Below are 12,042 nucleotides of genomic sequence, written 5' to 3' on the forward strand. Positions count from 1 at the left end.
CATTTAGCGTTTCATTTGCAACTTGTCAATTTGTGGCCAGGATTAGAGAGTCCTCCGGCTACAATAAAAAACGTATTGCCCATTCACAAAGTGGCATCTCAATTGTGGAAGGCTGCAAAATCTCTGTATGGATACTCTGATGTGCAAACGGATATGTCACTATGGTTTAATCCCATGCTCATGCAATTGTCTGATGCTTTAGCCCCGTCATTTTGGATTAAACATTCGGTAGGCACTATTGGGGATGTTTATGTAGATAATGTCCTCAAATCATTTACACAGACGCAGTGTGAATTTGCACTACCTAGAGAGGCATTTTATAGGTACTTACAACTGTGTCATGCTCTTCAGGCCCAGTACCCATCCTCTGAGGTGGTCTTCTCGCAATTCCCGTTGATAGGGGTTTTTCGTTCCCAGGGTCCCAGAGGTCTGATCTCAGCTATTTATACGTCCCTTATTTTGGCCAAATTAGTCAGGGCACCCTTACTGGTGAAAGACAAGTGGACTGCACAGATACCAGACTTGTCGGAAGGAGACTGGGATGAGATCTTATCCTCTCCATTATTTTTATCTCCAGCGGTAAACAATAGGATGATACAACTATCCATAATTCACCAAAGTTACCTTACTCCTGTTAGGTTGCACAAAATGGGTAGGTACCCGAACACGGAATGCCACAGATATCATTTTCCAAGGTCGGACTTCTGGCATAGGATATGGGCATGTCCACTCGTTTTCTCTTTCTGGGAGGATGTCGTAAGGGTATCTACTGACATTGTACACATACCAGTTCCGGCTACTCTACAAGTATGTCTGTTTGGCATTTTTCAGGATGAGGAGTGGCCATACTACACGAGAATATTCCTTAGAGAGGTGTTGTTTATGGCGCGTAAAACTATTGCTATCCGTTGGATGGACCCGCGTTCTCCTACCACGGCTAAATGTAAATCTCTTGTTAACTCTATTGTTCTATACGAAGGATTATGTATAGGCAAAGGGGCTATATTGATAAATTCCACAAGATCTGGGAAGAATGGTGTACCTCTTTATTGACTCAGTATACCCCGCATTGGTATAACGATCTTAGACTCTCGTTGATACACGACTGATGATGGTGCCTGGCAGCCACATGTGTTCTACAATATTCAGTTTTTGTTACTACTGATGATGTATTATCTGTTTGCTTACATGCGTTAATGCCTTGTAGTCTTGCTATGTAATGATTCACTCAATTTCTGACGTCACATGTATTGTTCTATTCTTACGATGATTGCATTTGTACTACGATTCTTCAATAAAACGAGTTAAAAAAAACCCAACTTATATTGGATTTGTCTATGTGATTAACAAGAAGCGTGTATTTGTGTTCAATACCTTCATCCTGTGCCTTGCTTGAAAAAAAAATATTTTTCATATCATAACGAATCATGATAGACAATAACAGATCCATCATAGCTATTATGAATTATTATTAAACAAAAGCCATGGCATTAGTGTGTGTGTGCGTGTGTGTGTGTGTGTGTGTGTGTGTGTGTGTGTGTTTTAGCAATCCCATCGACATCCCATTCAAAATCCATAGGCATAAATATAGAGTTATTCCCCCCTTTGTAGTTAAAACAGCTTCCACTCTTCTGGGAAGCCCTTGTACAAGATTTTGGAGTGTGTCTTTGGGAATTTTTGCTTATTTATCCAGTAGAGCATTTATGAGGCCAGCCATTGATGTTGGACGATAGGGCCTGGCTCTCAATCTCTATTCTGGTTCATCCCAAAGGTGTTTGATGGGGTTGAGGTCAGGGCTTTGTGCAGGCCAGTCAAGTTCTTCCACACCAAACACACACAACCATGTCTTTATGGACCTTGCTTTGTACACTGGGGCACAGTCCTGCCGGAACAGAAAAGAGCCTTTTCCAAGATGTTCCCACAAAGTTAGAAACATAGAATTGTCCAAAATGTCTGCTGAAGAATTAAGATTTCCCTTCACTGGAACTAAGGGGCCTAGACCAACACGTGAAAAAAAAATCCATAGCATTATCCTTCTTCCACCAAACTTTACAGTTGGCACAACGCAGTCAGGCAGATTATGTTCACCTCGTATTCATCAAACCCAGATTCGTTCATCAGACTGCCAGATAGAGGTGCATGATTCGTCACTGCACGTGGAATATCTAGGAGGGAAAAAATTTCACAAACTGACTTGTTGCAATGGTAGCATCCTCTTACAGTACAATACTTAAATTTAGTGAGCACTTTAGAACGACCCATTCTTTCACAAATGCTTGTAAAGGCGACTGCATGGCTAAGTGCTTTATTTTATACACCTATTGAGATAGGACTGACTGAAACACCTGACTTCGATGATTAAGAATATATATATTTAAGGGTTTTTTTCGGTGATTTTAATGTTGAAACTACTTTACTTTAAGTCACTATTATCTCTTTGAACCTGTTTTTGCCTACACAATTTTTAACGAGAAAAAAAAAGTAAATGGTTTTGTGGTGGACTGAAATGCTTATAAGAGATAATGTTGTCATCATAATCTGCACACATTTCTCTTGCAGATGCCATAATGTTTAATGATCCATATCATGTAATTGCGTCCAGGTGCTTGCTGAGTATTTTGCATAATCTTTTGCAATATTGTAAAGCTTGTCTATTAAGTTTTGATTTATATAATTGAAGAAATATAATATGCTTTGTGATAGCAACTTTATATTTCAGAATATTATTTAAGGTATTGAAAAAACGAATGCACATTTGCTATAACAATTTTCTTCCTGTTTTCCATTTTTCCACTGTCTTTTATACTTGACTTTCCACCTTTATTATTATAATAAAGTTAAAGTCTTCATTTCAGATCATATGACCTCTAGAACCAAATGGTGCTACTAAACTTTTTTTTTTTTAAACTTCTAAATTCACAATTTTGTAACAAATAAGTGTCCAGAGTGGAATAAGACTGTGCCAGATTCCCATCACTGTCCCAGAATGCCACACATCTATATTTATAAGAAGTCAATCATACATCATTTTTGCCTGAGAAAATTTTACAATGATATTCTATGAATGAGGAGAATATCAAGGGAAGATATATCTAGTATTAAAGCGGCTGTTCATTACAGGGGTGCAACCAAGGCAGAGTTGTACAAAGGCTTTCCTTCACCTAGGGCAAAAATTGTGTGGTTCTCCCGCCCCAAAAAACACACACCTTGAATTTAACAAAATATTCCCCCCTTCCCTTGTAAAATGAAAGTAACTAAAGCAAGTTTACAGTAACACATAAATAGTGTTTGTATATCGCCCAAATAAATAGTATGCTATAACGTACACATAAATAGTACCACTAAACTAGAACCAACAATAAAGTCAAACCCCAAACCAGACCCCAAAATGAGTCCAGACCTCCTAAATTAATAAGACCCCAGATCAAACCGCTAAATGAATCACACCCCAGGCCAGGCTCGTAAAAACCTCTAATATATGTATTAAAGTATCTCTAATGTACTAAAGAATTAAAGGGCTAACAATATAGTTGTATAAATAAAAAATAAAAAACTGCCAGAATTGCTGTTTGGTCACCTTGCCACCCAAAAAAATATGATAAAAAGTGATCAAAAAGCCACATGTTACCACAAAATGGTAGCAATAATAACTAAAGCTCGTCCCGCAAAAAAGAACAGCCCTCATGTCTGTGAAAAAATACAATTTGTTAAGGCTCCCATAAGTCAGGAAATAAAAATATGCCGTTGTGCAGGCCCGAGGGGAACATTTCTTCTGTTTCAAGAGGCGATTTATCGAGGCCCTAAATTTAGGGAACCAGGAAGGGGGGGGGGCAACATATCTGCTTGAAGCAAGGGTGCCCGTATTATACCAGGACAACACTTCCCAACAAAATTCCCCAAACTGCAAAGGTGCGGAGTGTGGACCAAAAGGGAGATAAAAAAGGACACCATTTATCAGTGCAACACTACCCTGCGCAGAAAGGATTCTTCACAGCGTAACACACATCTATAGATTATTTTATTGTTTTTTTTACTCCATTATTATACCACCTGACTATGCCCCTGATGTACTCTGCACAGCTTACATGTGCCCCTACATTATAAACTGAAATACCAGTAAAACTCTTAACAAAACTACTACCAAGCAAAATCTATGCTTCAAAAGCCAAATGGTGCTCCCTCCCTTCTGAGCCCTACATTGTGCCCAAACAGCTGTTTACTTCTACATATATGGCATCGCCATACCCGGGAGAACCCTTTTAACAATTTTTGGGGTGTGTGTCTCCAGTGGCACCATCTGGGCATGACATATTTGCCACTGAAATGGCATATCTGAGGAAAAATTTGAATTTTTTCTTTGCACCATCCACAGCGCAATAATTTATGGAAAAGACCTGTGCAGTGAAAATGCTCACTACACCCCTTAATAGATTTTGTAAGGCGTATATTTTCCAAAATGGGGTCACTTCTCAGGGATTTATTTTATTGTTTCACATCAGAGCCCTGCAATTGTGAACCAATACTTTGTGAGTCACCAAATTAGGCCTCAATTTCGCATGGTACTCTTTCACTCCGGAGCCCGGTCGAATTTCCAGGAAAAAAGATTAATGCCCCATGTAGGGTGATTCTAAAACATGGTAACACAGCATAATAATTAGAGAGCTTTCTTGTTATGGTGGCACAAGCTGGGCACCACATATTGGCATATCTATGGAAAAAAATACCATTTTCACTCTGCAACATCGAGGGCACACTAATTTCTGCAAAACACCTGCTGGGTTAACATGCTCACTACACTCCTAGGTAAATACCTTGAGGTGCGTAGTTTCCAAAATGTGGTTACTTATGGGGGGTTTCCACTGCTTTGCAACTGTCACATAGCGACCAGAAACCAATCCAGCAAAATCTGTACTGCAAAAGCCAAATGGCGCTCCTTCCCTTCTGAGCCCTACCGTGTGCCCAAACAGCAGTTTATGACCAGATATGGGGTATTGCCGTACTCGGGAGAAATTGCTTTACAAATGTGGGGTGCTTTTTTTCCTTTATTTTTTTAGCTAAATCTACGTCTTATTGGAAAAAAATAAAATTTTTATTTTAACTGCCCAATTCAAATAAAATCTATGAAACACCAATGTGGTCAAAATGCTCACTACACCCCTAGATGAATTCCTCAAGGGGTGTAGTATCCCAAATGGAGTCACTTTTGTGTACTTTCCACTCTACTGGACCCTTAGGGGCTTTGTAAAAGCGACATGGTGTCATCGAGCAAAATCTGTGCTCCAAAAGTCAAATGGCGCTCCTTCTATTCTTATCCTTGCCGTGTGCCCAAACAGCAGTTTATGACCACATATGGGGTATTTCCGTACTCAAGAGAAGTCGCTTTATAAATGTTGGGGTTCTTTTTTCCTTTATTTGGTGAAAATTAAAAATTTTGAGCTAAAGCTACGTCTTATTGATGAAAAAGGATTGTTTTTATTTTCACTGCCCAATTCTAATAAAATCTATGAAACACCTGTGGTGTCAAAATGCTCACTACACTTCTAGATGAATTCCTCAAGTGGTGTAGTTTCCTAAATGGAGTAACTTTTTGGGCGTTTTCACTGTTTTGGTGCCTCAAGGACTTTGCAAATGCGACATGGCCTCCGCAAACCATTCCTGCTAAGTTTGAGCTCCAAAAGCCAAATGTCTCTCTTTCCCTTCTAAGCCCTGCTGTGTGTCCAAAAAGCAATTTATGACTAAATGTGGGGCATTGTTTTACTCGGGAGAAATTGCTTTACAAATGATGTGGTGCATTTTCTCCTTTAGTCCTTGTGCAAATGAGAAAAACTTTGCTAAACCTACATTTTCTTTGAAAAAATTTAGATTTTAATTTTTACGGCCTACTTCCAATAATTTCTGCAAAAAACCTGTGGGGTCAAAATGCTCACTATACCTCTAGATGAATTCCTTAAGGGGTGTAGTTTCCAAACTGGGACCACTTGTAGTGGGTTTTCATTGTTTTGTCCCCTCAGGGGCTTTGCAAATGTGACATGGCCTCCGCAAACCATTCCTGCTAAATTTGAGCTCCAAAAGCCAAATGGTGCTCTTTCCCTTCTAAGCCCTGCTGTGTGTCCAAAAATACATATATGACCACATGTGGCATATTGTTTTACTCCGGAGAAATTGCTTTACAAATGATGTGGTGCATTTTCTCCTTTAGTCCTTGTGGAAATGAGAAAAAAATTGCTAAACTTACATTTTCTTTGAAAGAATGTAGATTTTGATTTTCACGGCCTATTTCCAATAATTTCTGCAAAAAACCTGTTGGGTTAAAATTCTCTCTATACACCTAGATAATTTCCTCAAGGGGTGTAGTTTCCAAAATGGGGTCACTTTTGTTTTATTTTACTGTGTTGGCCCCGCAAGATTCCTTCAAACCTGACATGGTGCCTAAAATATATCCTAATAAAAGGAGACCCAAAATCCACTAGGTGCTCCTTTTCATCTGAGGCCTGTGCTTCAGTCCATAAGCACACTAGGGCCATATGTGGGATATTTCCTAAAACTGCAGAACCTGGGCAATAAATATTGAGTTGTGTTTCTCTAATAAAACTTTCTGTGTTACCAAAAAATTGATAAAAAAATGAATTTTTTACAAAAAAATATTAAATTTGTACATTTCACCTCTACTTTGCTTTAATTCTTGTGAAACACCTAAATGGTTAAGAAACTTTCTAAATGCTGTTTTGAATACTTTAGGGGGTGAAGCTTTTAAAATGGGGTGACTAATTTGGGGTTTCTAATATATAAGGCCTCAAAGCCACTTCACAACTGAACTGGTCCGTGAAAAAATAGCCTTTTGAAATTTTATTGAAAATGTGAGAAATTGCTGCTAAAGTTCTAAGCCTTGTAACGTCTTATAAAAAGAAAAGAATGTTCAAAAAATTATGCCAATCAGAAGTAAATATATTGGGGATGTTAATTAGCAACAATTGTGGGTGGTATAACTGCCTATCTTACAAGTAGATACATTTAAATTTAGAAAAATGCACATTTTTGCAATTTTTAACAAAATGTTGGTGTTTTTCACAATTAAATACTAAATTATTACATTTTAACAGTATCATAAAGTCCAATGTGTTACGAGAAAACATTCTCAGAATCGCTTGGATAGGTAAAAACATTCCGAAGTTATTACCAGATAAAGTGAAACATGTCAGATTTGAAAAATGAGGCTCTGTCAGGAAGGTCAAAGTGGCCGAAGTGGGAAGAGGTTAAAAGTGTGGTTTCATTTGTGAATGTTCCACCATGTGATGTCTCCATAATAAAGAGTGTTGAGCAATTGCGTTAAGTGCCGTGAAATTCTTGAGGAGTTGTTGGACCTCACTAGCTCTTTCAGTCACACCTACTATTAGGAACGTGGCATGCTAGAAGTTTTGATCAATGACGGTCTGAGTACTGAGACCTGCACAATCGTTAGAAAGGGCAGCATCAATTTTTGCATGAACAGAAATATACAAGTAACAATCACTCATAGGTTCTCGTATGTAGTTGCCCAGTTAGCAGAGGAAGAGAGACAAATAAAAAACTCATAGTGGTAAGTATGTGATCACGACCCCACCCTATTCCACTGCAGTGTTTATTATTCTGATTTATTCAAGATACGTTTCCATTTATACTTACCTTTTTATCTCCTCTTCAGCTCTGGGACCCGTCCCTGTGGCTCTTGATACTGTCCAGCATAAGGACGTTGTGTTCAACAGCGGACACAACATTCTGATGCTAGACAGCATCAGTGCGTAGTGTGCAGTGAGCAGCATCTGGAGCTAAAGAGGAGGGACTGATTTAGGGGGTAATTTAGGGGGACTGATCTGGGGCCGGTATTAGTTTAGGGTCTGAGGTCTGATTCATTTAGGGGTTTTGAGAGGGGATCTGAATATATTTGCGTTGCTACAAGGGCTGGGGATGGCTGCAAATGTGAGGGGCCAAAGATGTCTGGGCAGCAAACTGCAGTCGTCAGGAGAATTCGTCATGGCAGTCTGGGCCAGAAGGAGAACAAAAGTAAAGAGAGAAAATCCTATCAGAGCAAACCTGTGAGTCACTGGATTTATAGAGTAGCTGTCACCTCTCCTGACATGTCTGTTATGGTAAATTCTTGTATTCCCCATGAGATAACATTTCTGCAGCCTCTGTGCTTTGAACTCTGTGTTGTGACATTCCTCTGTTATTTAGTTTGGAAATATGTAAATAAGGAATGGCTTACATGGCTATCACTCGTTAAAATCAAATTATTGCGCTAGAAAAAGTCTCTGTGTAGCCCAGGCCTCATTGACTAATTGACCTAACTGAGTGTTACCATACCCCTTGTCAATAAGATGTGTGCCTTCATATTCTGATCCTGTCAGGGATGATTTGAGATATTCAGTGTGTCGGGACACAGACTTTGGATAAGGGGAATGATAACATCCAGATGTCAATTCACACATTTCTAGGAGAAATAATTTAGGAACGGTACAATACAGAGTTCTAAGAAAAGGTGCTCCAGAATTATTTCGTGGGTAATACAAGAATTTACACTTTACTATTCTGACTCTAACTGCATCTGATCAGTTATGTACTCTCTTGTATGGTCTGCAGCGTGATGATACTCTGCAGACCGCCAGTGTAGAATTGGTATCAGACCACTATATGGTCACTGTATGGTGGTATTATTAGTTATATTGGTGTTTTCTGTATAGTGGTAGTGTACATTTGTCCCTGACTGAAATAGCAAGTGAATGCCTTTTCTTGACCGTTTTATTAGGTGTTTCTATGTTCCCCAATAATTTTCCAATTTGTGTTCATGGTGTGGTTTTAGGGAGTGGCAAGGGGAATGACCAAAGAAAGCAAACTTTGCCAAAATTAGCATTGCAGTGTGCTGTTTTTCCACTCCCGCCCCAGATTTAATCCGGGGTCCACCCCTGGCTCACATTAGGGACATAGAGTAACAAAAGCTGAGGCACTGTATATACACAACAGGATGGAGCACGTTGTTGTCAAATATTATGTTATCTTACAATATGGGCAATACTGTGGTCTCAATATTTTGTGGCCGCTGCTGTGTCTGGAGCTACTAAAGTTGGCACTATTTTATAGGTCATGAGACCTGCTGTAACATTATAATGGCAATGTGTGCAATTTTCTATTATCACTATATGGCACTACTTTTCAGCATTCTATGGCATGTAGTGGCGCAAATATAGGGTTCACAGTAGTCGCAATTGCCCACGGCCCACCACACCAGATCAATTAAAAGTTACTATAGTAACTGGGGCCTATGTAATAAATTACATGGGCCCCTGTTACTATAGTAACTGACAGTACTTACCCTCCTCGTTCTGGAGCGCAGCGGAGGTCCTGATGTCACAGCGCTTTGTGCAGCGCATGAGGTCACAACGCTATGCGCTGCTCACAACTAGATGGAGTCAGGACCTCCACTGCGGCCAAAGAGGAGGGTAAGTTTAATACCAGTGTCTGCTGGAGCTGATAGGTCGGGGTCCGACTTCTGGGACCCCCGCCGATCAGCTGTTTTGAAGGGGGTGCACACGGATGTGTCAGCGATTCACAGTGTGAGCAAGTAAGGGAAATGAAGGGGAAGCAGCGCTCATACGAGCGCTACACCCCCTTCAAGACAGCTGATTGGCGGGGGTCACAGGAGTCGGAAGCCGACCCATCAGCTATTGATGGCCTATCCTGAGGATAGGCCATCAATGTTTAGGGACTGGACAACCCCTATAAGCCTACCATGTGTTATACTGTATAAGATTACTTATACTGTATAATTTTACTGTCTGCTGGACCCTGTATCTAAGCCTACCTTATGGTAGGCATATATACAGGGTCCAACAAACAGTATTACACATGCACATGGGCCCTGTATCTAAGCCTAGCATATGTGTTAGGCTATGTTCGCATCACCGTTGCCCTTCCGATGAGGGGTTCCGTCTGAGGTTTCCGTCGGGTAACCCCTCAACGGAAAGGCAAACTGAAACCTCAGGTTCCGTTTCCGTCAACATTGATCTCAATGGTGACGGAAAAGTTGCTAAAGGTTTCCGTTTGTCACCGTTGTGACAGCGTTCCGTTGTTCTTGATGGAACTAATAGCACAGTCGACTGTGCTATTGATTCCATCAAAACAACTGATGGTTATCGAGGTTTGTGTGTTTTTGTTTTTATTTCAATAAACCAATTTTTTTCTATGTCTTTGTATTTTTCTTAACTATAATACTACTGCCTTGGTAATGGCTGCTGGCTGATTGACAGCATCCATGACTAAGGCGGGGCTTAATGTTAGCCAGTGAAAAGGCTAACACTAACCTCCAATATTACCCCGGTACCCACCGCCACCAGGGGTGCCGGGAAGAGCCGGGAACGATCCAGTACCCGACCATCTGTAGTGATGGCCGGGCAATTGGGCGGCTGCAGGCTGGTATTATTAGGCTCGCAAAGGCAAACACAGTGGCCCTTCCCACCCTGGTAATGCTCGGCTGCTGCTGCTATGTTGTATCTGGCTGTAAAATGGGGGGGCCCCACGTCATTTAAAAAATAAATAAATAAATAATTGGAAAGAACGATGTGGGGTTCCCCCATTTTTCATAACCAGCCAGATACAATATAGCAGCAGCAGGATAGCATTACCAGGTTTAAAAGGCCACTGTTTTTGGTCTTTCCCAGCCAAATAATGCCAGCCTGCGGCCGCACCCTCTGGCACAGTCAATTATGAGGGGTATAGACATTGACATTGCTGATTCTAGCTTGGCGTTAATGAGCTGCTTTGGATACAGTCCTTAAAGACATCAGAGAGTCAGACACAAGTTTTCAGGGCATTCAGGTCACTTGCGACGCACGGCAGATTTTTTAGGATTAAATCGAATTGGACAGCCGATTCAAATAAATCTGCCCCAAAACGAATTACAGGAAATTCGTCCATCCCTAGTTCTAAATAGATATAAATGTTTGAATGAGAGATGCAAATAGTGGACCTAAACTAAAAGGAACAAACAATTGCCTGGTGTTTTGATCATAAAGTTTCCAGGTCATCATGATTTCATTTTGTCCGTCATAGCATTGCCATGCTCTGAAATGATTTTGAGCATATAGTGTTAATCCGTAAAATACATTTAAGCAAAAGTAATTAACTGAGTTGGTGAATTGTTATTTCTGTTGAAAATGATAGTCATAATTATAATGCTTTTCATATTCCCTGCTGGAAGTCGTGCAGCTAGTTCCATCTCTTGAATCTTAATCTTGCGCTTTGAAAATAGTTTTTACCACTTTTTAAAATAATAGTGTTAGGATGAACTTAACAATGTTACAAACATTTTATAGTTAAAATCTTTTCTCATTCTTTACTTCTATTTAAAATAACATTAAAATCGGAATCAAACTGAACAGATCTACAAATGTTAACAGTCACCTGGATTTAATGGTCCATTTTAGCTGGAAAGTGCTTGATGATTATACTTCAGAAGTATTCATTTAGCAGAGCTTTCATCCAACTGCTGAAATTCACTTTCACATTTTGTGCTGTAGTTTAAGATTATCAGGCTTATCAGCTGTGCACAGTCACCTATTACAAAACGGATTCAGTAGCTCCAAAGTGCACTGAATCTTTCCTATTAGCAGAGATACAGGCTATGGATTTTTACGTTGACGTACAAAGCTCATTCGATATTGATGAACTTGTGATGGGTCAATAGCACATATGCAGGGGAGGATTTTTCATTTATGTTTTAGATTACTTATTGGTTCTTATGTAAATATATCACATATATATATATATGAATTATTTCATTATTATTTTGTATTCTAATAATTAAAGTAACAGATTTACACTATTATTCTTCTAGGAGGCAATCTTGCATGCAGCAGTTCTCAATTATACGGCGGAGGCTGGGAGGGAAAGCATGGAGCGAATTTACGGGCTGAGCCTGCAAAAAACAAGCCCTCATACGGCTATATCGATGGAAAAAATTAAGTTATGGCTTTTGGAAGGAGGGCAGAAAAAAGTGAAAATAAAAAAACA

The 12,042-nt window shown here is 39.8% G+C and overlaps 1 long non-coding RNA gene across 1 annotated transcript; it reads right to left on the reverse strand.

Moving 5' to 3' along the window:
• Nucleotides 1–1,025: 1,025 nt before the first annotated feature.
• On the reverse strand, nucleotides 1,026–11,524 carry LOC142761237 (uncharacterized). The gene is made up of 2 exons (XR_012883571.1): nucleotides 11,434–11,524; nucleotides 1,026–2,165 (listed from the first exon to the last, which is right to left on the reverse strand). It is a non-coding gene; the product is annotated as an uncharacterized LOC142761237 (long non-coding RNA).
• Between the last annotated feature and the right edge of the window lie 518 nt (nucleotides 11,525–12,042).

The sequence above is a fragment of the Rhinoderma darwinii genome, chromosome 4 (genome assembly GCF_050947455.1).
Source record: "Rhinoderma darwinii isolate aRhiDar2 chromosome 4, aRhiDar2.hap1, whole genome shotgun sequence".
In the NCBI taxonomy this organism is placed as follows: domain Eukaryota; kingdom Metazoa; phylum Chordata; class Amphibia; order Anura; family Rhinodermatidae; genus Rhinoderma; species Rhinoderma darwinii.